The following is a 25,205-nucleotide window of genomic DNA, read 5'->3' on the forward strand; positions in this document are numbered from 1 at the left end:
CCAGTCTACCTACTTTCCACATTTTTTTCTGAGTGTGCTGTGGAGTCGACTCTGACTCCTAGTGAGCCTACCCAGTCTTTATTGGCTCCATCCTTTCACCTTCCAGCTCTGTATTTGACAATGCTCCACTGCCCTTCACAGGGCTTTCACAATCAACTTTTTTCAGAAGCGACTGGCCAGGTCCTTCTTCCTAGTCTGTCTTAGTCTGGAAGCTCTGCTGAAACCTGTCCACCATGGGTGACCCTGCTGGTGTTTGAAAACCGGCGGCATAGCTTTCAGCATCCCAGCAACATGCAGCTGCCACAGTAAGATAACTGACAGACAAGTGGCGTGGTTCCCTGACCTGGAAACGAACCCCAGACTGCAGGGTGAGAGCGCTGAATCTTAACCACTAGATCACCGGGCTGGCTGCTTCCCATATACCCGAGATTAATTTAAGCACATTCTGAGTAACATGATAAAGTTATCTTTAGAAACATACACACACCAGTTTCAGAATGGCACCCCCTGGGGTCCCTGCTGCCAATTTGGTCCAGGAACACAAAGTCAGCATCTTGATGTCAGGCAGTGTCCTGGCCAACACCCACTACCCACTGCAGTTGGTGCTTTCTCAGAAGACAACACCTTGCTTTCAAAACTGTCTACTTTTTTGCTCAAAACAATGATGGATGGATGGATAGGTCTTCATTTGACTCACTACCTGAAAAATCAGCTTCTCATGTGATTTCCCCAAAGCAGAGTTAACTCACATAATTTTGTGTCACATACCAGGGCTCTTCCTTGCATAAAAAACAGTAAGATATCACCAAACTCTGGCCTGAAAGTTCTTCTAGGATATCTTGTGGTATCACCATTCCTAAGTGCATGGTAGTCATAAGTGACTTCATCAGCCAAATATGAAACTGGTTCGATACTGCCCCTGTAGGAGTCAAATTCTTATGCATTTACAACTTAATAAATTACCATTCAGGGTTGTATTAGCAAGTTTGCTTTGTTCCAGCCCTTTTATAGTTGAGACTCCCAGATTTCTGTTTCAGGTTGGAATTGGCAAATGAACTTTTCAAAGCATTTCATCCTCACAAGTCACATCTTGTCATCTTTCATATCCACATGAGACACCAAGCCCTATTTCACTCTTGTTTAAATTTTATTATCATTGTTATTAGGAATAAACCAATAGAAATAGGATTACAAAGGGAAAGGTTCAGGATGAATAACTTCTTCCTTATAAATTCAAACACAGGTGCACACACACATGCTGGTCTGTGTGAGTTACTTCCTCCCCACATTCTGTCCTCCTGCACAAACAGTTATACAAAACAGTCCGCACAACAATGTGAGCAGCTGGTACCACAACCTGAGCAAAGGACCCCAGTTGTGTCAAGTCTCAGGCTGACTCTTGGTCGAGATGACCAGCTTCTCCACGCTAAGAGTACTTGTGGTTTCATCCTCTTCATTTGACCCAAAATATCCCGGGAGGTCCAGCATCCTCTGCTCGGCTTCAGTGAGGCCGAATGGTGTATTGTCGTAGAAGGCGAACTCGGGGTGCACCGGGAAGCTCTGGCACTTGTCTTTCCGACATTGAGAAGGGCTCAGAGGACTGACCCTCTGGTAGCTATCTTTGGGGGCAGTGGGGGAGGGCTGCTTCCTTGAGACACTCCTGTGACTGGGGGACGGTCCCCGCCGAGCTCTGTGAGGCTCTGTTCTCTCGCCTCCTGCCACCAATCCCGCCTGACGATCCCCTAGGTCTGGCTTCCTGGTGGGCTGCCCCAAGGTGTAGGATTTAGGGAGGGGGCTTAGTGGACCAGCGGTTCCACCTGCCCCTTGGAAATGGTCCAGTTTCTCAGGAAGCGCGGCAGCACCCCGACTCTGAGGCCTGAACCTGTCTTCTGCCTGGTCCCAGGTCCGCGTCCTAGAACTGTAGGCGGGGTCCTGCCGTGGGGTCAGGGTGGACATGCTCCTCTCCCTGAAGGGCCGCGCCTGCTTGGTCTCGTGGAAACTGGCTGTCCTCCGGAAGTGGGAACTCCTGGGGTGGCTCCGCTCCGACAGCCCCCCTCTGCTGCCCACGTGCCTCATCTGGGATTTGCGGATCACGGTCTGGCTGGGGCTCACGGCACAAGTGGCCTGCGAGACCCCGACATCCAGCCTGGAGGGAGGCCTCTCCCCGGCGCTGACCGCGGGCTGGTCCAGAAACGGGGATTTGATCCTGAACTTGTTTGCGGCAGCTTCTTCCGGGTTCTCCAAGTCTAAGAGGGCGACGGCGGCGGCGGCGGCGTCGATGGCCGTGTCTGTCAGGGGGCTCTGAGACACGTGGTACACCTTGGTGGTTTCTGTCAGGCCTTTCTTTTTCATCTCCTTCAGCTGCTGCTGGGCAAGGCGGTAGCTGAACAGCGGTGGGATTATCTTCTGCGCGTTGGACTGGAAGCTGTCACTGCCGGAAGCGTCGTCCTCGGGAGTGGCCGGCACGCTGCGCCTGTAGGTCAGAGGGATGCCCATGTCCCCCGGGCCCCCCACAGGCCCGTCACCCCCATCCGAGAAGCTCCCGCGCTGCTCGCTCAGCTCGCAGATGTTCTCCTCATCTGAGTTCTTCCGGAAGCTGGGCGAGTGGAGGGAGTTGTGCCGAGCGGGGGTGCTGCACTTGGGGGGGCGGCCGAACTTCCTCCACAGCGTGATGAGGACGGTGGCCACGATGATGAACAAGCACAGCGAAATCCCAGTGACCGTCACGATGTTGTTGGACTTCACCGGGCCCTGCGGCTGAAGAGGAGACGGGCTGGATGGCCGGAAAGCTACAAAAAAGGCAAGAACAAATGTATTCTCTAGTAGTGTTTTCTCTGGTGGTTTTCAGGTCTCTGAGAGGCTTTTCTAAGGACAAAGATTTCTGGTCCTACATCTGCATCTCTGCTGGCAGCTTAAGCCAAACTAAGAAACAGAGACCCATGTAAGTGAGGTGACCAGATAAGCCACAATTAAGGTGATTCCTGGACTCGGGGGCTCCTGCTGACACTTGTCTCACATTTTTCACAAAGAAGTAGCATGAGGAAAGTTTCAAGGTAAAATCCAGGTTTTTGCTTACAATGATGTAAACATGGGATATCTGTAGTTAAATGTACCTTTGAGATGCACGTTGGAAAATTCCTACCAAGTATAAAACTTGAAATGCAAAATAATTTAGGTAGGTTGTACCTAAATTTGCACATCTCGAGAGAAATTGATAGGTGAAAGAAGATCTTCGGTAATACAACAGAATTCATTCCTCCCTTCTAATACCCAGGAACTGTCTTTCGTAAATGTTGAAGCCTCTGCTTTCTCATTCCTCTATTTTCAGCTGTCCACTTCCCTTCCTCCCTTCCATGTGGCCTTGAGTTTTCCTCTTCTTCTCTGCTCTCTCAAACTGGTTTGTCCCACAGTCATCAAAATGTTTCAGCAAGGCTCAGAGGCCAGCGGGGCCTCAGGCTGTACTGCCACCGAAACACCTGGGAACCTGAGACCACCTAATGCCACCAGGCCTCATCTCCCTTTCCTCCGTGGTCACTGTCCTCCATTCAAGCCCTTCCAGTCACCTGTCCTCTCTCTTCTTGCCTACTCTCTTATCACCACCAGCTCTCTGCGTCATCTGCTAGACCCACACTCTCCCACTCTCCCCTCTCCTTTCTACTGTACCCTGTGGTAACCAACCTCCTCAACATCCGGAATCTCTCCACCAAACACTCCCTTTGCCTCCTTGCCTTACCTGAAGACGGAATATCCTGCAGGACACAGCTTCCCCCTGCCCACCCTCTTGGGTGGAAGCTGTGACACATACTTTATAAGCAAACAGGGCCAGAAGTAGGGTGTATCCTGTCTCCTCATTCCTGACTGCCATTTTCAACCAACTCTTTCACCTCTGTATAAAACTTCTACTCTTTTGATGCCCGTGCCATCCACCCAAACTGCCCCCCGACTCCTCCTTCAACTCTGTTATCTGCCAACCTCGTGGCAGCCATCAGTCACTAGTACTTGAGTCCTACTTGAGTCCCAGTGCTTCAGTGTCCATCCAACATGTCATACCTTTCCGTTGTCTGCAGCTGCTCCTCTTCTGAAATCTTGAACTTCACAGCCCACTTTCTGGCTGTATCCTCCCCTCTCCTTCACTCATGATTACTACACTGGGTATTCAACCTCACTGCAACTTCAGATTCCCCAACCCTTGCATTTTCTCCCAATCTGCCAGCCACCTCCTGGCCTCACTTCTCTCCCTACACCCATGATCCATCACTTAAACCATTCTCCTGCCAAAACCTCAACTCTCTGGCCACTAATACTGAGCTATAGCCCTTTCCCTGCTCTGCAGCAAAAGTCCATCCCTAGATAAATCCAGGAATGTGGGTGTGGGAATCCCAGCAGATTCTCAGCTGCTGCACCCAGGCCCTGAGCTCTGGTGGAGAAAATAATGCACCCATGCAGGCCAGTGCCTCTACGCACTGACAGCGCCCAACCTCGGCTGCCCATAACTCCGTCCATGGCTCCCTAAGCAATTCTCTCTTCCATCTTCCATTCCAATAAAACTGCCTCAAAGTTTCACCACTTTCCTCACGCCCCCACCTAATCCCCTTCCTTGGCAGTCTGCTAGGTCACAAAAATAGACACCATCAGGCAAGTACATTCCCAACTTCTTCTGCCATCCTCTCCTCCCCCATAAACTTAGCAGCAGGCACATCTCTACTTACCTCTTTCTCTATGGAATTAGTGGGAGAAGTCTCTTCTTATAAAGCAAGTCCGCCCAGTACTCTCTAGGCCACCCTTCTCCAGGGGGATCGTCCCTTGGTACCAATTATCTCCAGCTTCTCCTTTGTGCAGCTCCACAGAAACATGCTCAAGCTCTTCTCACTTTGTAAAGACCTTTCTAGAACCCTCTCACTACTGCCATAGCTGTATCTTGCTCCTGGTATTCCTAGCCAAGCTTACAGAAAGAGGAGTCCACATTTGCTGACTTACTGCTTCCACATCGTCGCCTCTGGCTCCTGCAACCTGTCCCCAGGATTCCAATGAAACGGGTCCTGTCGAGGTCATTAATGATCTAATAGCCAAACGACAAATGCAAAGGCGCTCTGTCCTGATATTCCTTGACTGCTGCAGCACTGGTTACTGTCTTGACACTTCCTGTGAGTTTTTCTCTTCTTGGTTTCAATGATAACATTCACTTAACTAACTGGAGAGAAGAACATGAACTTTGGAGCCAGGGAGATCTAGATCTCATCCTGGCTGCAATAGCTCTGCTCTCTCCATCAGCATCCCAGACACCTTCACCTCCACATGCCCAAGACTCATCATCCTCCCCCCAGAACCCCCCAGTACGATATGTCCAATCTCAACGGCATGGCCCTGCTGTCCATGCAGTTGCCAGTACCAGAATCCTGGGTTTCATCCCTGATGCTTCCCTCTCCATCACTCACCACATCAGAGTCTTGGAATCCCTCTCTCCTCTGCATCCCCATTGCCAGTGCTTCATTTCTTACCTGGGTTAGTGAAGAACTCTTAACAGGCCTTGCTGCTGCCACCCCTACCCCTTCTGATTTATATTCCACACTACAGCCGAGAGATCTCTCTAGAATATAGGTCCAAACCTTCACAGCCCCTCAGAATCTGTCTCCTGCCTACCTGTCCAGCCTCGTTTTTACCACTCCCTCCTGACACACTATCCTCTAGCCACATGAAACCATTTTCCATCCTCTGGGTCTCTTAATGTGCCACTTTCTTCCATGCTTTCCTCCATTGCTCCCTTTGCTAAAATTTCCCTTCTCACCTATTTCACCTGGTGACACCTACTCAGCTTTCAAACTTCAGTTCAATTATCACCTCCTCCAAGAGCGGAGGTGTTCCCAGCATACGTTATCACCCCTGTAAGCATCCATAGCAAGCTGTGGATACCTTCATCATTGTAGGCTCTCTATTGTACTGTGTATTGTGCCTGTTTATATGTCTGCTGAGCTACTATATCATAAGCCCCTTCCAGACAGGGACATGTCTTATCCATATAGTCCCAACCCAGTCACAGTAACTTGCACATAGTTGATACTCAATAAATGTTAGATTAATTAATTGATTCATTATTAAAAAGGTAACCGCAAAATGATCAATATCCCACCAGACAGAACGTGGGTACAAGGGCTATTGGATCCTCCCACTCTTGTATTGAACAAGACGGACCAAATTAATACAGAACTACCCTCAGACTTTGGCACAAAAATATCCTTTCAAAGCCAAACAAAACTCTAAACTCTCAACCAAGTGAAAATAGTTGAATGATGACAGACTTGATTGCTGACTCATCACTTCTTCCATCTGCAGTGGCTGCTTAGGTCAGTGGGTAGCAGCATTGCTCCGGTACATTATGGAACCCCTTACTTAGCTGTCATCTCTGACTCTGGCTGGTTCCCTGCAAAACTATGGCTGGAGGAAAGCCCAAAAGCTGCGGACCTCGCCCATCTCTGCCTCATCTAGCCTTTCCCCCTTCACCAAAAGTGATGGAGATTTCCTGATGCTAAGCGGCCTGCAGACAGATCTTTAGATTTCCAAAGAGCGGAAAATAGGTTGAATAGGAAAAAGAGAACACTTGGAAGAAATGACCATTTTTACCAATGTAAGCATTTAACTGAGGACCACTTAGAGTAGAAGTAGGGTACCTGTAGCACTTACCCTTTTCACTAATTTAGAATGTACAAATTTCTAGTTCCCACCTGGAATTAAAGAGTTGAGATGCCAGAACATGAAATAATACCACATATCCTAAAAATGATTGCAAATTCCAGGCTGTTGGTGCTTCTAGAAAGCTAGACTGGCTTGTATATTAAGGCAATTATTCAAGATAGGTAGCTTAGTAGATAGGTGTCATATCTAGGTCCCTGCTTTCTAGCTTTATGGTCTCGGGCAGGTCACTTACCCTCTCTGGGCCACCGAGTCCTCATCTGTATGTGGAGATCATGATGTACCTACTTCATATGTTCAAGGCACTTAGAAAAATGCCTGGCAGGCAGCAAGCTCTCAAGATTTGAGCCCAACATAATAATCCTTACCTTATAGAATTATTGTGAGCTGTAAGTGAGCTAATGTATTTAAAGTGCTGGCACATAGCAGATGGTCAATAAATGGTTGACACTGCTGTCACTTCCAAGGGTGCAGTAGAAGCCAGTGGCAATTAATTTTAAGTTCATCTTAGTATTATGGAACTCTACATGGAATATCTTAACCCGATTCTGTTCTCCCAGAATTGAGAGGAGCAGGCATATGTGGAGGAAGTTATACACAAGGAAGGAGCTGTGGAAAGTGAAGAGGACTTGAAAAGAGCAGACAGAGAAGAGAGCCTTAGACAACAGCATGAGACACAACTGGAGAAAGAACAATTCAGGGTGGGGCCCAGGGCTTATGAAAGAAGAGGGGCAGGGTGAGGGCTAGGAGAAGAGCCTGGGCCTGAGGCTGTAATAGGAAAACACGGAAGTGAGAATATCCTCAGGATGCTAGAATAAAGAGAACAAAGCCTACAGTATTGGCTGCAAAGACGAGATAGCAACAATGATTTTCTAAGGCCACAGGTCGGGACACTGGCCAAGATGTAGCCAGATGCCTGTGGTTTTGGCTAAAAGGTGCTCCTTAGCCAAAAGTTGTGTTGAGAGCCAAACACAGAAAAACACCTAACTTCTCCCTATCCCAAAGGGAAAAGGAACTAGGGATGGTTTTTTAACCTGGAACTGGACAGTGGAAGAAGGCAGGACTTGACAGAATGACTTTATCTGAGAGTTGGGACCAGAGCAAAGGCCAGCCAACTAAGTGGAGGGCTGATTGTATATCAGAAGGTGGGATGGTGTGTGGGACGAGCAAGGAGCCTTTATTACTATAACCTATGCCAAATGAATGGGATGCAGCTAACTAAGTCATGTGAGCATCACATCTATGGACCATTCACATCACTTATTGAGCATCTACCAGTGTGTACCTTCAAGATGCTTAGACGATTAAGGAAAAGTCAGTCTCCAGGTGAAGGAAAGAAGAAATCTCCCCACCTTCTCCTGGGTAGGGGTGGTATGGAACACATGTAGAGCCATTCAAGGGACAAGACAAGCTGTCTTGCCTCGTTCTGACAAATAACCATCTGTGTGGTCCCCTAGGGCTTCTCTGGGATGATAAGGAGAAGAAAACCTTTTGAATATTTTCCCACAGTTTTGGTGGGGAGAAGTAACAAAACAAAAAAACTCTTGGGAAGAAATGATCATCCCACCCATTTTTGTATTTTTAAAAATTATTTAATATATCTGAAGTTTTAAGTTAGATAGATTTCCGTGTCATTTCCTGATCTTCCACAGTGGTAAATGCCCTGTCATCCCACTGGCCAGTTACTCCCAGTCATAGACACACTAAGGAATACAGGGTTAGTACAGCCAACAGCAATAACAGAACGTTAATGAGTCCACCCCCGAACTCAGACTGGTGACTTTCAGGCAGCTTGGGTTCAAGAATCTCTCAGATGGAGGCTCTGAGGAGAGACTCCTGAAGGCAGAATACCTACCAGCACACTCCTCCAGGGAACACAGGGAGGTCTCCGAGGACATTCCGGGGCAGCCAGGTCTGGAGGGGAAGGAAGTCAGGCACACGCGGCGACGCTCTCTGACACCATCCCCACATGTGGCACTACACTGGCTCCACGGCTGCCACAGTCCCCAAGTTTCTGCAAGGACATTAGCCATGCTTTTAATGCTAGTTCATTTGAGAATCAGACTTTAACTGTACCCAAATGAAGCAGCCAACTCAAATCTCAGGTCTTGAAAAGTCAGTAAATAAAAACATTCCTAAAGATGTGAAAAAGCTGGAAAAGAGTGTTGCTCCTACCCTTAACACAAAGAAAGGCTATATAATCTACAAAACACTAACCTTCCTAGAACCCCACAGAGGTAAGATCACAGGGCCACCAACTAGCCTGGAATATAAGGAAAGACAGGATGCAAACACTGCTTACCTGGGGCAGACACCAGGCCTCATATAAGCTGGTGAGAAGTCATCTAAAAATGTAATGAACTGCTAGAGGCCTAGCATGGGCTAGCATGGGAATATAGGACCCCTGGGAGCCACATATGCAGGGGGAATTTGTACCCATTTGCAGGCTCTTCCCGGATCTCAGCAGATGCTCACAAGGACTGAGAGCAGAGAAAGCCTCCCTTGTGATGGAAGCCCAAGCAGGGAAGGAGCAGCGCTGTGGGAAAGACACAGACCTCACCCAGACCCTCCTCCACATCTGCTCTATCAACAAAAGCCTCGACCACTGGGGACAAGGCAGCAAACCTTGTAACTCTAAGAGCACTGGTTGAAACTCAGTGCCACTACGGAATGGAGAAGGAAGAAAATCCTTCACCCCAGGGAGGAGCAGACAATATCCTGGGCCCAGACTATGAGAGAGCTTCTACCACTGGGGAGGGGCAGGATCATCAGGAAGGCCCCATCACTGAGACTTTGGGGCACAGCACTTGCCTGAGACTAAGGCTGAACTGGAACAAGAGGATGCTCTCCCACACCCATTGCCCGACCCCCATGCTGCACCAGGCCAGCAATTACCACGTATCAAGTAACAACAGTCTACTGCTGAGGCAGGGGCAAGAGTGACAGGAAAACCTCTCTGATGTACAGGCTCAAGCCTAAAGCTGAGGGTGCAACAGAAGCATGGAGAAAAACCCTCTGGCAACCCAACTCCTACCCTAATCACAAAGTAACATTAGAAAATTTTGAACTCTGTCATGCACTGAAGGTAGCCATAGCAACAGCAAAAGCCCAAACAGCCCCAATTCCTTACCACATTGACCCAATCCCCACACTAAAGGCCTAGCAAAAACAGGGTATGCCCATTTCCAGGCATAAATACTATCTGTCGGTGTCTACAATTCTAAAAAAGATGTCCAGCTTTCAAACAAAAATTGTGAGATACACAAAGAAGCGAGAAAAAAACCATAAACCATCTAGAGACAAAGTAATCAAGAGAACCAGACTCAGATGTGACCCAGATATTGGAACTATCAAAGAGAGAAGTTAAAATAACTATAATTAATATGTTAAAGACTTTAGTGGAAAACATGAGCAAGATGCATGAACAGATGGAAAATTTCATCAAAGATTCATAAGCTTAAAAGAATCAAGTGGAATGAAATGAATAGCGTGCTAACAGAGATGAAGAATGCCTTCCAGAGGCTCACCAGGAGACTCGACACAGCTGAGGAAAGAAGCAGTGACTCTGAATACAGATCAATAGAAATCACGAAAACTGAAACACAAAAAGGAAGAAAAAGAGTGAACAAAACAGAATAGAATACACAAGAGGTCTGGGACAATATCAGATAGTCTCTTATACAAGTAACTGTCAAATAGCAGGAATGTATTATGTGTTTATAGGGCATATAAAGTAAAATGTATGACAACAATCACACAGAGAATGGGAGGAATGAATTGGGAGTGTACTGTCACAAGACCCTTACACTACATGTGAAGCAATATAACATTATTTGAAGGCAGACTGAAAGCAATTAAAGATGAATATTGCAAATTCTAGGACAACCACTAAAAAACATTTTAAGGTAGAAACAATAAACCAACAGTCTAAAGTAAACCATAAAAAATATTCAATTAATACAAAAGAAGCCAGAAAAAAGGGGGAAAAGAAACAAAGAACAGATGGAACAAATATAAAACTACCAATATGGTAGATCTTGGGGCTGGCCCCGTGGCCGAGTGGTTAAATTGGCACGCTCCACTGCGGCAGCCCAGGGTTTCGCTGGTTCGGATCCTGGGCATGGACATGGCACTGCTCATCAAGCCATGCTAAAGCGGGGTCCCACATGCCACAACTAGAAGGACCCACAACTAAAATATGCACCTATGTACCGGAGGGCTTTGGAGAGAAAAAGGAAAAATAAAATCTTAAAAAGAAAAAAAGCTGGTAGATCTTAATCCAACCATACAATGATTACAGTAAATATAAATAATCTAAAGACACCAATTAAAAGACAGATTGTGAGACTGGATAAAAAAGCATGACCCAACTACATGCTGTTTAAAGAAAATACCTTAAATACAAATACATAAATAGGTTAAAAGTAAAAGGATGGAAGAAGTTATACCTTGTGAACATCAATCAAAAGAAAACTGGAGTGGTTATATTAACGTCAGACAAAGTAGATGCCAGAACAAGGAATACTACCAGGGATAAAGAGGGACAATACATAGAGATAAAAGGGTCAATTCAGCGAGGAGACTTAACAACCCTCACAAGACCAGAGCTTCAAAATACATAAAAAACACTCCCCAAACAGTCATTATTGCTTGATAAATGCAAACTTCTCTTCCAAGCATAGGTGCAACCACTCCCAGATAGAATAACTGAGTAGTCCCCTCTTAAAAAATAATCCTAATTGCCTACTCTATCAGCACCCATCCAGCCCCAAGACCCATCAGGTCACGCCAACACTAGGCACCAAAACAACCTCTGCATAAAAGCCCTTCTTCATCCTTTATGGAAAAAAAACTCATACCACAGTCAAAGGTATATAAAGCACTATGAAAACATGAGGAGAACGTGGAGGGCAGAGACATTCTCAGGTGAGCCAAGTGGTGCAATCTTTGGAGTGAGTGACTCATGGAATATGAGTTCTTCACAGCAATTAAAAGTTTCTGGGATCTTCACAAGAGTGGGAGCATTACAAACCAGTATCCTGGACTCCCATCAACTGAGGTGTGGTAATTATGTTCCATCCAGAGGTCCAACTGAACACAATATCGGTTCTGTGCCTCCCAGATCCCACTGCAGCTTCTCAAAGGGTAGAACAATGAGCCAGCTTTGTCCTCAAGCTTCAGAGCTGTCCAGACACTAAGCCCCCAGTGCTCGCAAAGCTTTGGGACTCTCATATTAAAGTCTCTCTAAGTTAAAGTATTATGATTTATTTTTCAAATATCTACTAGGAATTCCACTACTGTGAAATCTAAATTGAAAATTAAGTCAATGTATAGTTTATCCTTCCCTTGTGCTCATATTTAAGACCACAAAAGGGAGAATTACAAAAGCTGAGAATCTTTCTGTTATTCTTTCTTAACTCTGCCTTTACTTTACATAAATGTAATTTATTTAAATACTGAAAGTCATTTGTCAAACGGAAAACAAAAATTTCATTAGTAGGTGCCAGAAAAAAATGAAAGTTTTAATAAAAGCTTGAATCTTAATGTCAAAAATCTCATTTTGAAATGTTGTGTCCTTTGCCCTTGAAAGTGAAATCACAGCTTATATGATAATCAACAGTGAAAATAAGCAAACATTTAAGCTACGTTTTGTCTTTTTATTCCAGATCAAATTAATCAAATAAGAAACACAGGAAAACATTAAAATAAAGCAATGGAAAAATTTAATCAGGCAAATAAAAAAATGCCTTAAGTAACTCTATCTGTTCCCTGAAGATTTCTACTAATAACTTTGAGGGAAATACTTGGCAAAATGGGAAGTAATTAAATAACTGTAGTTCATGTTTTAGAAATGAAGAGCAAGATGACCAATATTCCAAATAGTCTTAACTTTATGAATGGAAGGCTGTCTGTTTCGTCCTGTTTAGATGTCCACACATGCGTTCACACTCCATAACAAACCTGTTTGCCAGGATAAATACCTTTCAGGCCACTCGAGAGGATATTAATTCTGAATGAGCAAAATTTTTCTGGAATAGGAGAAGGGAGATTGTTTCCACCCCAAGACTATCTGAAGGAATGCAGCCTATGAAATATTCACATCTGCAAGACATTTCGCTCAAAAGACTAAGGTAACTAAACAAAACATGCTTATAAGAAGATTCTACTGACATGAGTGAGTAGCTACAAGCAGCAGTAGGAGCAAAGTCTCCTGGATAAGCAGCTCAGATTTTCTGGTCACAGAACAAGGCTCACCTATATTGGCCAGTGGACTCCAAAGTGAGTTATATGTCGCTCAAGGGGGTGGGCAGCACAAGATGAACCCGTGAGACAAGGAGGAAAATATTAGAACTTTTTTTAATCTAAAAGCTTTATATTGTTTAATACATGGGTGGACAGCTGATTATATGGGAGGCACCATAGAATAGTGGTAAAAGCAAACTGTCGAGCCAGTCTAACCACCAGTGGTGGTTTAGCCACTTAACCACCATTGACCTTGTGCAAGTTACTTAACCTTTCGGTGCCTCCATTTCTGCACCTATAAAATTGACAGCCCTAACTCATAGGGCTGCTATGAAGATTAAATGGGTTAATATTCATAAAGCACTGAGACCAGTGCCTCATGCAAAGTAATCACTATATAAATGTTAGCTTTATCATGTCACATGGTCACATACAGCACGTCAGCTGTCCTAAAGGGATCCCAGAGGAAGAGGGGGAGCTGCACTGAATGAAAGGGTTTTACTGGTTCATTCACTTTCATGGAAGTGACGAGTATTACAGCATCCAAGGGTCTGCTTACAGGGATTTTTAAATTATATTTTCTAGTTTTAGGTAAACTAACTCACAAAGTAGACAAGTGGCTTAAACCGATTTCAGCAAAGGATTAAAGATAAAACCATTATCGCAAACAGCTACAAATAAGAACAAAATGACAGGGGTGACAGCACTCCTATTCTTGGTAAAAAGCTCCTGTTTAGTCATTATGAAGGAAAAACAAGATCATCTATTCGGAGAAACAAAAAGACGGCCAAAAATGTTAAAATATCAAGAAAACTATGTATTAAATATGTACAATTTTTGTCAAAAAATAAGTAAAAAAATAAAAATATGTGAATATGAATTTATACCCTCTATCAATAATAATTCTCAACTCAAATATATATATTTTTGGCCTTGAGATACAGGGTCCATACTCCCTATCTGAAACTCTTGGGGCAGATGTGTTCAGAATTTAGAATTTCTCAATTTCGATTTTTTCAAGTTATTACAGTGCCTGTGCTGTATATTACTAACACTCCCCTAGCGGGATCTCAGGCAGCATCCCATAACCAAACGCATTAACATTTCTGCAGAGAAAAATATAAACATTCACACTAAATAGGATAAATGAAAATCATAAATAATCATTTTTGGCAACATCTATTATATATTTGCTGTAAATCGTTATTTACACACTATCTTCAGGCCCCAAGGGGACAAAAATCCATAGGACTTAGTGATTTATTATTCATAGGAGCTGAAGGAGAAGAGGAAGACGCCTGGGTTTCTGGTTTGAACAATGAGATGGGAGGTGGAGTCCAGCACTGAGGAGCAAGATTGGGGGTAAGATGATGAATCCAATTCCAGGTACATTGCTTTTGAGGTGCCTGGGAGCCATCTGAGGGGTGACAGCTATTCAGCAGCTCTTGGATGCAGGGGAGAGGCGCCAATCTGGAGTCGTTGGCCAGGACAGTAATCACTTAGGAAGTGTGTGAGGAGTAAAACAATGCAGAAGTCCAACACTGAAGGGATGAGAGGAGGTGGTGGAACTGGCAGGCAAAGGAGACAGCCACGGAGGTAGGAGGTAAACAAGGTGAGTATGAGGTCACGGAATCAAGGTCAATGAAGATACGGAGGACTGAAAAGCACCCCCAGATTTGGAGACCTGGAAGTCGTCTGCTGGCTGCTTTAGTGACACCATTTTCAAGGGAGGGGTGTGGGTTTCGAGTGGGTTGAAAAGTGAATGTGAAGTGAAGAAATGAACCCCAAAGTGTAGGCAACCTTTTCAAGAACCTGGACTATAAAAGGAAGAGAGAAAGAGGGTCTTAATTGTTGGAGAACCAGGGGTTGAGGGGCTGGGTCTGTTTTGTTTTTAGATAAGAAAATTAAGTACATCTCAAAGTTGATGGGAATGAGCCAGTAAAGAGGGACAGTTAAAGACAGGAGAGAGAGAGGATAACGATTAACACAAGTTTCCTGAAATGAGCGGAGAGGCTGGGATCCACAGTGGAGGGGAGGGTTGACCTTGTACCGGAGGAATGACACCTCTCCTCCGGTGACAGCAAAGAAGGGGGAGAGGATGGGACGATGCCTGTAGGCCGACAGAGATTTCAGTGGGAGGGCGAGGGAGCTCACACCTGGTGGCTTCCAGCTACTCTGTGTGGTCAGAGGCAAAGTCAGCTCTGAGAGTTAGCCAGGGAGTAGGTGAGGTCCAAAGAGAAAGCAGGAGGTCTAAACGAGCTGTGGTGGGGAACGGGAGCAGAGCCGACCAGGGCGCCTTACTGGGTGGCACGGTGAACCCAGCGGAGAGGAGAGGCATGACCCACCCACACTGGCCCCAGTGTGCTTGGGTGTGACCTTCTCGTCCAGCTTGGGTACAGTGGGCGGCTGGCAGATTGCTGCATCCATGCAGAGCTGGGGTGTGGCCTGGCAGGTGCAACGGAAGAACAACAGGGCAGAGGAGTTTACGGTATTAGTAGGAAAGTGATTAAAGGGATGGGCCACAGAATCTAGGCCAGATAGAGAGGTAAGTGCAAGCAGGGAAGTGGCCAGTGGGCGGGGACAGAGTCAAAGGAAGGGGACGTCTTCTAAAAAGAGAATGTGGGTGAATTTGGAGCAAAATACACTTGGAGTTACAAAGATGGCCCAGGTTTGGGCCATGAGGGGGCACAGGCTCAGTAGGGATGAAAGTAAGAGCATATGTAAGTGACCCAGGTAATCTCTGCCAGATTAGCCTCTTGCCAAGACCAGGCCTGCACCCAGCAAAAGGGAAAGAAAGGCAGAGGAACATGCGGGGTGGAGGGGATAGTGATAACCCCCTTTCCTGTGATTAGCTAGGGCATTACCCAAAGAATCCAGAATTTGAAGAAGTTTAAAAATCTTGCCCTGTAATCTCACTAAACAGACTTCCTTCCTCTAAGGAAGGAGATGTACTCAGCTGAAGGAAGACAGAAGTTACTAAACACGATTTGGGATTTAGCTTTGAATTCTGATCGTACCTGCCATGGATTTGCCATGTGACATAATAATATAATTTTTAAAATATAACGTAATAATAGCTAATGTTTATTGGTGCTTCCTATATGCCAGGCACTATGCTAAGAACTGTATCCATTTCCTTCATTCAATTCTCACAACTCTCAGAGGTAGATACTCTTACTATGTCCACTTTACTGATGGGGAAACCGAGACCTAGAGAGGTTACATGAGTGGCCAGCCAGGTCTGTTTATCGGGACTCTTGACTTTTTATATAAGGATGATAATGCCGTTTGGGACATTATGAGGAGTAAACCATAAAAATTATGATATAGTTCATAGAAAATTAAGTTCACTTAAATTCAAAATCATAATTTTGATTGCATGAAGGCATCAATTTGATTTAAAAAATTTTTTTTAAATCTCAATACCAACCTATATTTCTCTGAATTAGCATGCACTCCTTCTCCTTTGTGGAAAAATGGCTTCTGCTGGAAACACCAAAGTCAAAACAGTACTTATTCCTCCCCATGTCAAACAAAGTGCAGTTGAATACTGTTCTCTCCCAAGTTCAGGCTGTTTTCAGCCAGTCGAATGGTCGCTTCCCCAGGGCGTCTGGGGGCTTCCTTGAAGATGGCGACCACTCCTTGGACAAAGATGCATGGTGGGGGCAGCACCATCACCTCCACCCCAGACTCACATGTGAGTTCCGGCACCATCACTAGTTTGTATCCAAATTTCTGGGCCAGGTCAATGGGTCCTGTGGAGGTAATGACCGAGTCTCGGCCAAGCAGCTTCAGCACCACAGTGACATAGGCTTCAGGCCCCACAGGTGCACAGCCAAACTCAACCCATTGGCCTTGAGAGAGTTCTGTCCTCTTGCTAGTTCTTATCTCCAGTGGCTGTCCCTGACTCTTTCTTGCCTCGGGAAGACTGTTGGTGAAGATGACATCCACCAAGATGTTGGGCTTGTCCACAGGGAACGGGCACAGTGGCTGATTGGTAAAAAGGCCCACCTGGAAGGTACCTTCTGCTGCCTTGGATGTCCTATTTAAGTCAACGTGAAAGACAGGCCATTCCACCTTGGGAAAGGCACTTTTCTCCCACGAGGGGACGGGAGTGCTGTTGTCTGCTGCTTCCGGAGTCATCGTGAACCAGTAGTTGCCAGCCTCTTTGAAGTAGAAGCACTCAAACTCGAGCGTCCCCTGGGACTGGTTGGTCAGAAGGTACTTGGTGGTAACAGTCTGGTTGGTGTCAGCCTCCAACGACAGGACAGATACATTCCTCAGCATCCCATTAGCACCATCGAAATAATGGAAATCCACAGACACCGTGTGGTTGCTTAGCGCTACATGGCCTGGCTCTCCCAAGAGGAGGTATTCAGCTTCTCCAAGAACTGAAATGAAATGGTCAGAAAGGGCTTTAAAAAGGTGTTTTGAGCAGGACTATTGGTGCCATTGAAGAAAACAGCATTTTAGACACAAGAGAAGTCTGAACTGAGCCAAGGATGATGTAAAATGATGCCGAGTGCTTATCCTGGGAGCTGGGCACTGTGCTGCTCCCATTCTAAAGGGGCTTGTTCCTACATTTCATCTTTCATGGTTATGTTTAAAGTAACTAATCAGCGATAAATACTCTGAACTCACAACACTGAATAATGTAATATATTTGCAATGAAAATCTACAGTGCAAGAGTAACGACTCTCAACATAAAAATCCAACACCTCACTTTTCTCACTGTAATCAAATTCTGGTGTTTAAGTATTTGGGGAAAATGGATTTACAGTGAAGTGAAAGAAAGCTTGGTTTAAATGATATAATATAAACTGCTCTAGACTATTTAAAATGTAAGATCCCAAATATACTTCAAAGTTATTATTTTCTGATATTCAAGACAAGTACTTGGGCATTTTCACCAGTAAAGGAACCGGTGCCCTTGGTTTGTATGAGGCAGAAGTGTTTAAAGGAATAAGAAATGTTGACACTATTCTCCAAGGATCATCCAAGGGGTAGAGTGACCATTTATGAAGTAGCCTGGCTTGCCCTTGGCAATTTTAAGGACATTACAGTAAGTCCTATTGGCCTAGAGAGAAGAGATGACTACTAGCCCACAAGTATCACTCAGTTAGGATCAATCATACCTTCTTAAAAAAGACCTATCTGAGCAGCTGAAGTAGAGGGTGGAAAAAACAGACACACAAGAATCCTTGTTTCTATTTTGAATCTTATCCAAATACATATCAAAGGAGACAGAATTTGGCAAAGTAATAATCAGCTGGCCCATGGCTGCGGTAAGAAATAATTCTAGACTTAAGGGGCTGCAGCATCCTTTTGGTTGAAAAACAACATATGTATGAATTTATTAGTCTTAATATGTATACATAATATAATACAATATATTAATAATAATAACATACACATCCTATATGTCCAAAAGACTCAATGTGTTGTTTGGGTTGGTAATCTTTAAATATACCTTACATGTATTCAATCAATGATTGTTAGAATCAGCACATGAATATATGGGCACATAAAGGTTTGGGTTTGTTTTTTTTTAATTAGTTCAGCATTTTACCCATTTCTTATTTAAGATGAGGTGAAATAAAATACATAAAACTTGGACAGACCTGAATGCTTGATCACCACTTGCTTGGAAACCGTAATATGATAAAGCTCTTTTTTTTCACTTAGTACAGAGGTTGAGGGATACTCCCCTTTGGGTGGAGATGACTCACTAAGACTGAGAACACAGGTCAGATTAATTTGAATCTGATGGGGCAGGATGGTTCTGAGATGCATTTTAAGATCAAGAGGCATACACCCCTTAGCTAACTAATGAAAGCCTACTGTCAAGGACAGAGATTGGCAATGAGGCAGATCAGATTCTGATTTGATGGGCAGCCAGCTAAAGAAAGAGACACACGTGCTCACTTGGAAATGGAGAAAAAAGATACAGTTGATGGGTACCAGCAGTGGCAAAGAGAGAACTTGCTACTTTACTCTAAAACCTTTGTTTTTACAAAGAAGAATACATTCTCATTTGGAAAACTACAGTTTGGTTGTATCATATCCTGACTACTACAGTACAGTCACGACTCGCTTAACAGTGGGGATATGTTCTGAGAAATGTGTTAGGCGATTTCATCATTGTGTGAACATCATAGAGTGTACTTACACAAACCTAGATGGCATGGCTTCCCACACACTAGGCTATATAGTACTAACCTTACAGGAACGCTGTCGTATATGTGGTCCATTGTTGACTGAAACCTCGTTATGGAGTGCATGATTGTATAGTGTTCTCTATTCTCTCATTTCTTCTCTCTCCATTCCTTTATTGTATTTAAAGTAACTCATGTCTCAATATAAGCACTTTTTTTTAAAAAAAACTAACTGGTAGCGACATATTTAATCAACATCAAGTGATATTGATAGAGAAGAAGGGAAAAAATCCAGCTCTATGAAAATATCTCCTTTTCCCTCAGTAGCTTGTGCACTCAACTTCTATGTTCTGCTCTATTTTACACTCACTCAACTTTTATTTTTACATTCCAGTGAGATATTTTGATCTCAACAATGACAAACATCCTAGCAGATTTTATTTAAATAGAAGACTTTGATGTCTTTATTTACCATTTCAAAACCAGGGATACTTTTATAATTTTTTGTACGAGGCTGTTACACATAGAACAATCTGTTTTTAAGTAGGGATCAACGATTCTAAAAGAAATGAATCCCAGATTGGTTTTCAGTAAATCAAGCATCTTCTTGTTTAACTAAACTTCTTAAGAAGAAAAGACTAGGGAAGGAGATTCCCCGGACACAATGAACAATATACACTCTGGTCTAATGAAGTGGATATGCCACTGATGTGACACGAGCCAGGATGCTCTGTCTCTTGAATCATAATTTCTTCATCAATTTGAAAACAATTTCCACTCTCATACCATCAACTGCTTAGACGAACTGCTATGAACTATTTGGAAATCATCAAAAGAAGAGAGTATTACATTGTTGAATCTATCGGTTCAGTAGTTGCAGACAACTGAGAAATGAGCTCTATTTTTTGAGGCAAAAATGCAGTCCCTTAAGAGAACCCAGGGTTGCAAGGGTCACAGTCTAAAAGGTACCGCACTGGAGACCCTGCCTTGCCTCCTCCACACAGGGTCGACATCAATGCATTTCTAAACCTCACACTGATGTTTCTTTGTTGACACCTATAGCATTAAGTATGCTCACAATACTCACCGCAGTCGCAGAGCACCACCAACAAGAGATTTGAAAAGTCTTTCAACATTTGTTTCATTCTGATCAGCAAAATCCCAGGTCTTTGGTCTCCTCATGTCCTTTCTCGCATCCAAATTGTGAATTTTTTTTTCAAAAACACCTGAAACCAGAACCTCAAAAAACGCATGGCTCTGTTCAATGTGATTCATAAAATAGTAATCATGAAATGACAAAACCATTCTAAGAAGTCAAATTTCCTAGTTGATACTGAAAACAAAATAAGGAGGACACTAATTTTTCCCGGGGAAATGATCTGTAATTCTGCATGTCCCTTTTGTTCCGTGATAGCTCACCTGTTAAGAACATTCAGGTATGCCCAACACCAAGATTGTCTTTGCGAAACAGAAAGTCTTTCTCTTTATAGCACATCCTTACATGGAGAGTTTGCTATTATTTGCTTAATTTCATCAAAGCCAATAGCCAATCTAAATGATACATCTGCTAGTCATTTCACAATGATTAATATACTAAATTTTTGCCAAAGTTTCATTGCACTGTGTAGACCTGCCTTGCTTCCACAAATGGGCTTACCAACACTGTCTCTCTTACACAATTGGTGTGTTAGTAGGATTGCTTCATTTCTTAATGCCTAGGAGCTCCATCAAAACTATCAGACCTTTAGAAAAGATACCCAGGGTATTACAATTAAATGAGAACTCCCTGTGACCCTGAGTCCCTTGTTTAGGGCACTGTAAAGAGAAAACACAAATAACAATTATCATCTTCTGTCAGTCTTCCAATACTTGCCGCTGCTGGTATCCGTCAGGAGACAGACGATTTCATGCGGCAATCTTCCCAAAGCACCTAGGAGGGCAGGAAAGACCCTGATGGCCTGTGGTTCACAATGACTTGTGGAAGGAGGCACTTTGATATAAACAGACTATTAGGTGATAGAATAAGATGTAGGGCATTTAAGTGCCACTTTTGTCATACCAAAGTCTAGTAAACTATGGGCTACTAAACATAACCAAATGTATATTTTCTTAATGTTTACATTCCCATTATGCACAGCTAATATATTTTTACTAAGCATATTATATTCCAATATATGTATGTTACATCCCTTTAGATAAGACAGAAATTAATGGAATGTAAAGAATTGATGGAAATAATAAAAAATTCAATGGAAAGAGAACTGGTGTGTCTGCACGAGCTTTTTTTTTCCTTTTGAGGAAGATTAGCCCTGAGCTAACATCAGCTGCCACCATCTTCCTCTATTTTATATGTGGGACGCCTGCCACAGCATGGCTTAGCAAGTGCTGCGTAGGTCCACACCTGGGCTCTGGGCCCTCGAACCCCAGGCCGCTGAAGCAGAATGTGGGAATTTAACCGTTGCACCACAGGGCTGGCCCAGGAGGTTCCTTTCAGTAGAAATTAGCTGAACAGAGGAAATACTGGACTTCCTCAAAGGGAAGCAGAGATTTGAAGTGTAATTATGCAGATGATTAGAGCTCCCTCCCCTCCCAAACAAAAAAAGGGAAATTCAGTTTTGCTGGAATTAAGCATAGATTGGACCTAATCTTTTCCTTGAGCGGGGATGGGAAACTTGGCCAAAGACAGCAGGTGAGCATCATTGGATCTCCTGGGCAAGTGTGGGTGCTGAGGGCACTTTAAACACTTCCTTTAAGTCACTGATCCTCAGTAACCAAAGAAAGGAGGAGCAAGGCTGGCCCTGTGGCTGAGTGGTTAAGTTTTCGAGCTCTGCTTCAGCGGCCCAGGGTTTCTCTGGTTCGGATCCTGGGCGAGGACATGGCACCACTCGTCAGGCCATGCTGAGGCGGCGTCCCACATGCCACAACTAGAAGGACCCACAACTAAATATACAACCATGTACTGGGGAGACTTGGGGAGAAAAAGCAGAAAAAAAAAAGATAAAAAAAAAAAAAGAAAGGAGGAGCAAGTGATCTGTAGCTCCCAAAAGTTGAACTTGCTTCTCCCAAATTGCTTGCTTCCCCGTGACAATCATTTCTTAAAGAAGCTCCTAATCACAACTGATTTTGCAATTATAACACATTTTCCTTCTTTGAAAATGACCAGTAAAACACAGAATTGTGTGATAATCTACATTTAGAGCTGAATGGAAATGGAATTACAAAATACACCAGCCTACCTGAAAATCATAATAAGGATGTTTTTAAAAATGTTCTCACTTTTGAAAATAAATGCTCAATTTTTACCAGCTCAACCATTAATTTGAAGATATCAACAGAACACCCCAGAATGGAATGGAAGGCTGGATAAAAAGCACTACACTTTTTAAAGAAGATAGCATGCTTCTTTAATTTTCCTTTTTTTACACCTTGCTTGCTTTTCTTCCAACGTGTTCCCAATACACTACTGGCTACTTATGTTTGGCTTGAGAATCATTTTGAGAAAAGAAGAACTTAGGTGTATTTCATACACATTTTAAGATACTTCTATATAGCATTCACATACAAAAACGTTTACAGACAAATTTTAAATGTATCTGTTGTGAATATTCTCAATGGCTAACAGCATCATGCCAAGCTCAGATCCCATGTTTTTGCTGAAACCAGCTAAGAGAAACCCCTACAGGGTCTTCATAGCTGCCGAAAAAGAAAATAAATTACGCTAAAGTCCATGGGACCAATGACTTACCAAATAAAAGGGAAAATAAAAATAAGCAAAGTGATTTTTGACCCTTCTGACAACCACGCACACGCTCGTGTGTGTATATATCTAATAATAATATTTATTAGGAGGAAATCCCTAATTCCAAAGCAGCTCCTGTAAACAGGCTTTATTTATATATTCGATCGGCTCTACCCTGGTCCCCCGGGCTGGACGCAGCTTCCCTAGAAGCTGGGCGCTCCCCACCTCCACTCAGCTTTCCAAAGGCCCGCAAGTCAAGTTCATACTTGGAAATCCAGCCCTGCCCGCGTCGCCAGCACAAAGCCCTCTTAAAATGAGGACTGTTCTGAAATGCTTGTATCTCAGAGAGGATTTCTTTTTAGAAAGACCCAAACTTGTTCTAAAACGCTTAGCATCCCAACTGGGACTCAACACCCCGCTACCGTCAGCCTCAGCCCCTCGGCCACACCTGCGCCAGGGGAGAGCCGCGCTCGCGTTAAAGCCGGGACTCCAAGATGCGGAGAGGCACACTTTTCCAAGCGCGTTCCTCGGCGGCAGAGGCTGAGCACTAAGAAGCGAAGGCAGGGGACCGGGAGCGTCCAGGGAACGGGAGTGTCCACCTGTGCTTTCAGGCTGCGGGGAGGGAAGGGGCGGCCGGATCCGGGCGCACTGCCGGGCCCCGGCGGAGCCACCGGGAGCCCTCGCGGCTCAGCAGCGCCCGCCGGATCGCGGAAGGCTCTTCTTACCTCTCGGGACTGGTGGGCGCAGCAGCCCGGGCCGGGGCGAGCGAGGCGACGAGAAGGGTGGCAGGAAGGAGGCCTCAGGGGCCGCGAGGCAGGGCGTCGAGCATCCCGCGTCCGAGGACTGCGCGCCCTGGACAGCAGCGCCGGGTTCCCGCAGCCCCGCCCGGGCCCGCCCAGAAGGCGCGAGGAGGGCGGCACCCGGAGGGCCGCACCCGGAGGGCGGGGGACCTTGGCGAGCGGCCACGTCTGCCCCGCCCTCTCTGGGCTGCGCATCCTTTCCTGCCCGCGCCGGGCGAGCGCGCTGCTGGACGGGAAACCCGGCAGGAAACGCTCCTGGCTGGCCAGGGCCTGCGGGAAGCGGGTGCGGAGCCCCGAGCGCGCACACACCCGCAGCCCGCAGGCTGGACCTGGATTTTAAGGACGAGCCAGCAGTCTCCCACCAGTTCAAATTCAGTCACTTCCCCAGCGTCATTTTCTTCTGGGGTAACACAAAAGTCAGTCGTTGAAGTGCATAACTGGTGGGTTGTAAACTTGGTTTCCCAAATGTCATCGAAGAGTTTCAAAAGGAAGCAATTCAGGTAAAGTGCATCTTCGTTTTCTTAGCAGCCAGAAATGGTTGTTCAATAAATCAAAAAGAACATTTAAAAACCTCTAATCCGCAAGTGTTAAAGTTGTCTTCTTAAAAGAACACAAGAGGATGGAGTTCACCTTAAGAGCTGTCATTTTCGAGTCCACTGTGAAGTGCAATACGCTTCACCATTTGCTTTTCTGTTACACAAAATACACCACTTGACAGACAAAACTAACGTGTGGTAGTAGAAATCAGAGCACGGTGGTGGCCTCTGGGGAGCAGGTGATGGGAAAGAGGCACCAAGGATCTCTTGGGAACGACAGATATCTTCTATTGTTTGGTGTGCGATTTACATGGATTTTTTATGCATTTGTCAAAACTCATCCAACTTAAGATCTGTGCATTTCACTGTGTAAATTTTACCTCCATTTTTTTAGTTTTAAAGATTTTTATTTTTCCTTTTTCTCCCCAAAGCCCCCCAGTACATAGTTGTGTATTTTTAGTTGTGGATCCTTCTAGTTGTGGCATGTGGGACGCTGCCTCAGCGTGGCTTGATGAGTGGTGCCATGTCGGTGCCCAGGATTCAAACTGGCGAAACCCTGGGCCACCGAAGCAGAGTGCACGAACTTAACCACTCTGCCACGGGGCCAGCCCCTACCTCAGTTTTTAAAACAAAAAAATACAGCATTTGCAGGTCTTTGAATCTAACTTAATCTTTTAAAAGATAGCACAATTATTCAATTATCAGTTTACCAGAGGTACTAAACTTGCTAAGTATTTATCTTGTCAAATAACTAATTCTAGCAGTATGCATTTAATCTACCCAAAGTTTCAAAAGAGGCTTTAAAGTCATTATCCACTTTCACTACCAACAGAACTATCTAGTCCAATATCCATTCATCAGCTCAAATTGGGATTCCTTTTCAAATGCCACAGTCCCTGGCATTTTCAGTTTTAAAAGCAAAAGCTCAATGCAAAGAGTGGGCTTTGCAGTTAGATACAGCTGAGATTAATTCCAGCCCTGCCTCTGCAACCTTGGGCAAATTACTTAATCCCTCCTTTCTTTCACTATAAAAGGCATATAATA

The 25,205-nt window shown here is 44.6% G+C and overlaps 1 pseudogene; it reads right to left on the reverse strand.

The window, feature by feature from the left end:
- Positions 1–1,128: 1,128 nt before the first annotated feature.
- LOC138918373 (thrombospondin type-1 domain-containing protein 1-like) lies at positions 1,129–23,708 on the reverse strand (annotated as a pseudogene).
- Between the last annotated feature and the right edge of the window lie 1,497 nt (positions 23,709–25,205).

This window comes from Equus caballus, chromosome 17 (assembly GCF_041296265.1).
Source record: "Equus caballus isolate H_3958 breed thoroughbred chromosome 17, TB-T2T, whole genome shotgun sequence".
Taxonomy (NCBI): Eukaryota; Metazoa; Chordata; class Mammalia; order Perissodactyla; family Equidae; genus Equus; species Equus caballus.